The sequence below is a fragment of the Palaemon carinicauda genome, chromosome 6 (assembly GCF_036898095.1).
Source record: "Palaemon carinicauda isolate YSFRI2023 chromosome 6, ASM3689809v2, whole genome shotgun sequence".
Lineage (NCBI taxonomy): Eukaryota > Metazoa > Arthropoda > Malacostraca > Decapoda > Palaemonidae > Palaemon > Palaemon carinicauda.
Window position 1 is genome coordinate 29,198,799 of NC_090730.1, and position 4,934 is coordinate 29,203,732.

A 4,934-nucleotide genomic window follows, 5' to 3' on the forward strand; every position below is an offset into this window, starting at 1 on the left:
GAAGGACGGGTACGTCCAGTTTCCATTCCATCCATCTTCCAGGAAGCTCTTGGAATTCAGCCTAGACTACAGGTGTTCCTGCTTAAGATGCGGTGTGGCGATCCCGCCGCGGCATCGCTGGTTTTTCCTCAGAGAACTCTCCCTGCTTTCCTCATGGCCGCTCAAGAGCAGGCTTCCGCCTCCTCTGCCTTTTTGAGGTCTGGTCAACTCCGGTAGACTTGGGTTCGACCTTCTTCAACGCCGGGACAAGCTTCCGGGTCTTTACCAAGAGTAAGGGATCATGGTAATTTGCTGGGAGCCTTCTCTACTTCTGCCTCAACATCTGGAGTATCTAGCCATGATATTGAGTCAACGGCCATACCATGTTGAAAACACCGCTTCTCGTCCGATCAGCGAAGTTAAGCAACGTTGGGTCTGGTCAGTACTTGGATGGGTGACCACCTGGGAACACCAGATGCTGTTGCCTCTTTCTCCGAGCCTTCCCTTCAGTTGACTGTGGCAAGGCTGAGGAGAGTCGCAGTACCTGTTCTCAGTCAAGCAGAGCTTTCAGCCCTACCTTGGAACATTTCCTGGGGGTCTTTTCCTCATTGACCCGTCTAAAGTCCCGAACGGTCGCCTCAGGATAAGTTCCCTGTGAGGCGGCCCAAGTTCCGGTGGTATCAAAGCAACGATTAATCAGACTTTCTGGCCCCTATGAGACCAGCAGAACGTTTAGATCTGCAATGGGGGTTGACCTATGGAACCTCTTGATGGGAGTGGATATTCTCGTCCTTTCCCCACATTTTGATGCTGTTCTCGGACTTGTCAAAGAAAAGGGGGGGGGGGAGAGATGTTCCGGTTCAGGCCTATGGTCAGGACCTAAAGGATACCTCCCCATCATTCAGGCAGGCTTAGGGGCCGTAGTCTGGCCCCTCTACAGATCCTACAGTTCCTGCCGAGTCGCTCCGTGTGCGACGACTTCATGGTACTGGCGTATTCCAACCAGCAAGGGACGCATTTTCATACCTTCGCATCTTGCAGTAGAGATACTGAGATGATCCGAGATCCTCTCAATACCACTATCGGCTCGCTCATTCCGGGCAGAGGAATGTTCTCTCAGACTATCTGAGCAGAGCCTCGCAGATAGAGAGTACCTGGGGGTCTTTGGCCTATAGTAACCAGCAAGTCCTGGCCTGGGGGACATGATCACGACAGCCTGGAACTTCAAGCTTCCGCTGTTCTTCCCCCCAGTCTCAGACCCCAAGACTCTTTGGGAAGATGCTTTCCGGTGACGGTGGGACAACATCGACGCCTGCGTCTTCCCACCATTGTTGTCTGTTGAGAATGGGTCTCAACAAGACCAGGTTGTCTGTCAACCTTTCGATGGCCCTGAGAGCTCCACTGTGACTATACGCAGAACGGTTTCCAGACCCTCTGCTTCCCTTGACGGAACTCCCGGGAGAGCTTCTTCCACGGCACAGGCTACTCAAATAACCACACTACAGCATCTTTCACGAGCCGTTGCATTGCTTCGGCTTCACGCCTGGAGACACTACGCCGCCGCCTCAAGAAGAGACAACCCGCTACAGTCGCGGAGCGGAGGTCGCGTCACCTGCGATAGTCATCTGCAGGGGTCTACCAGGCGAAGTGGAAAGTCTTCTGTGGTTGGTGTCGTGGGAGAGATACCTCTTCCCTTGAGGCCTCTTCTCCAGCAATAACGTAGTTATTGGTTTTCGGCGGGAGGAAACTCTTTTCTGCTCTCGACAGTGAAGCCTGTCGCTCAGCCTTTCCCTGGCCTTCAGGCTGAAAGGAATAGACTTTTTCCTTCCCGCTGGACCTTTCTTCGCTCATGCGAAGCTGCGAACGTCCCTGCCCCCAGTCGGAGTGAGACCTCCTCCATGGAGCATGGTTCGGACTCTTTAGCCCCTCATAGATCTTCTCAAGAACCATTACGTCAGGCCTCTGATCGTATTCCGTCTTGGGGGACGGTGCTCCTGCTCACTCTGGCCTCGGCCAGTGTGTAAGCAATCTTCATGGTCTCGTACAACTCCGCCCTTTCAAGAGAATAGGGGAAGGCAACATTCAGGTTCGCTCCTGAGTTGTTTTCTAGACTCAGAATCTTGGAATCCCGGGCCTTCGGTCCAACTCCTTCAAGATTTCGAGTCTCCATTCTGTATTAGATGACCCAAACCTTCTCCTTGCCAGTAAAGGAATCAAGGGGTTATCTTTGGGAACAGCTGCAGTTTTTCCTCACGTGCAGCCGGGTTGGGAGCACAGGGAGCACACAGGGGAGAGTCACCAGTATACCTCTTCAGCTCGGAATCAAGGACATTCATCTCGACCTGAATCCAGACCCTCCCCCGTCACGTCGCCCTACAGCACGATGTCGGATACATCGCAATGTCCCTCGCCTTCGAGTAGAACTACTCTGTGACGCAGGTGCTACAAGCTGGAGTCTGGAAGCGTCTAATGACCTTCGCAGCCCGCTTCCTGCAGGACGTGACCCACAGGTGTATCGATACGTTTCTATCGCTCTGTGGTAGCTACACAACAGCTGGTTTAACCTCAGGCTCCTTTTTGGACAGGTAGCAGAAGGTCGAGGGCATTGTTATCAGGTTTTAGTCTGCATGAACGAAAGAAGTATATCTGGCCCTTACTTCTTTCTTCATCATCCCCTCTACAGGGGAAGCAGCATCCTGGTCTCTGCATAGCTGACCTCAAACCTCTGCAGGTAAACCATGCTTCCTTGTGTTCCGAGTATTGAGTCAATACTGTCGCGTCCCCCATACCCTGACGAGGTGGTATTAGGAACGCCCTAACCCAGAGTTCCTTCTGGAACTCCAGGTCAACTGCCTAGGACGGGTTACACTTTCTTCCTTCACACACACAAGCTTATGTAGGCCACACGTTTCCTTGCGGAGCAAGGAACTTGTGAGGTGCAGGGACTCCTTTTCTCGAGTGCGACTCATTCGGATTCTGAGTCCCCGGGTAAAGCCAAAGCCAGTATGGCTGGGGACTTTCCACCCTTCCTAAGGGGTAAGTCACCCAATGTAAATAGCGTGGTTTGTATTTCGGTTACGGAACAAATGACAAATTCGGAGATAATTTGTATTTTTCCTAACCATACAAACCTTAGCTATTTACACATATTTGCCCGCCAGCCCTGTCCCCCAAGTCAAGTCCTACCTCTAAGTTAAGTGAGACATTTCACCGGTGTGTGAGGGAGGGAGGGGTAGCAAGCTACCCCTCCTCCTACCCCTGCTAACTAGCGCGGGGTAGGAAACCCTCGTTAAAATCTAATGGTTCGTCATTTCAGCTACGCCGAAAGTAATACCCAATGTAAATAGCTAAGGTTTGTATGGTTAGGAAAAATACAAATTATCTCCGAATTTGTCATGTCTTTTATAAGACGACCTATGCCTAATCTTTGTAGGCGGTACTGACTTGGAAAACAAAGTTAAGTTGAGCCATTCAACTTTTATATTTGATATTTGTTTAGATTGATGAGATGAATATTTTTAGAAAATGTTTTAAGTGATTTTTTTTTTTTTTTGTCTTTTAAAATTTATTCTTTGAATAGTCTTCGTGCTGTTTTCAAAGATGAACTAACGTTTAGCTATCGTTACGTTAAAGAGAGAATCACGGTTTCACTTTGCAGAAAGAGTTAATCGATTTTGACGTTTTGTTCATTCTTCTTTTAAACTGAAGTTTTTTAAATACTAATTAAATTAAAAGGAACATGTTAATTTTCAATTTCTTAGTCCTTTTAGATTTTTCCTTTAGTCAAATAACCTTTTATTGACGAAGAGTGAGTAAGCCTTTCTCTTGTGAGTGACAAGAGAGAGAGAGAGAGAACGATCCAGATCTTTATTCTCGTCCCAAGTCTCTATACAGGGAGTTTGGGAGTGAGTAACGTTGTTCTTCTCGATTCAGATATTTACTCTCATCCCAAGTCTCTGTACAGGAGAGAGAGAGAAAGGATACAACGTAGTTCTTCACGTTATAGTTTTTGTTCTCATCCCAAGGCACTGTACAGAGAGATTGAAAACGTAGTCCTTAGCGATTTAGTTTTTTAGTCTCCTCCCAAGTCACTGATCTTTTTAACTTTATATATTTCCGTTTTATTCTATATATATGTATATGTTTATTAATTTTTGCATGTGCGATACATTATGTACTAATGAGCTTACATTATACGACATATTTCGCAATTCTAACCTTTTGATTTAAGGGAGAATTGCTTGCTTCAGATAGAAATCAGCTTTATTCATGTCTAATGTGAAATTATTAAAAAATGCGAGTGTCAGTGAAGAAAGTGCGAAAAAATGTTCAGTGTTGCGGAGGGTTCGTCTGTTCGTACTTGCCGCTTGCCTAGTCCGAGACCTCTTTCAGGGTCCCCTACCCCTGGGAGAAGGAATGTTGTAGGACATAAGGGAACGAGAGGCTTTAACCAACGAACAGACGTTCCCTCAAAGGTATCAGACGTTGTTCCTCAAGCACGTCCTTACCATAAGATAGGAGAGACTAAGTTCTCCTCGTCTTTCGATGACTCGTTTCTTAAAAAATCTTGGCATAAGGTTTCGAGACCGTTGAAACGTAAATTAGTTTCTTCAGAACAAGATCAACGTCCTAGCTGTAGTCATCATGAGAGTCCCGTTCATAGCGATGACGTTCATGTACAGACGTTACCGACGTCACGATCTATTCCGAGTGCGGTTGATCTGAAGTTAAGTGTTTTGCAAGATATGCAGTTAAAGCTTTCTTCTTTAATGAAAGCTTACGATCCTGTTCCTGTGCGAAAGGATCCTTTGCTTGTTGTACGTCACGGTTCTGGAATACGTGATTCAGGTCTTCAACCTTCTAAACGAGATTTGTTATGTCATGCTGACGTTATCCCTAGTGTCAGCTTTGCTGTTAAACGAGATGCAGAGCATAAATCTCGATGTAACTTTGAT

General features: G+C 47.2%; 1 non-coding gene across 1 annotated transcript; it reads left to right on the forward strand.

The window, feature by feature from the left end:
- The first annotated feature begins 347 nt into the window (after positions 1 to 347).
- On the forward strand, positions 348 to 466 carry LOC137643400 (5S ribosomal RNA). The gene has a single exon (XR_011044935.1). It is a non-coding gene; the product is annotated as a 5S ribosomal RNA (ribosomal RNA).
- Positions 467 to 4,934: the final 4,468 nt, after the last annotated feature.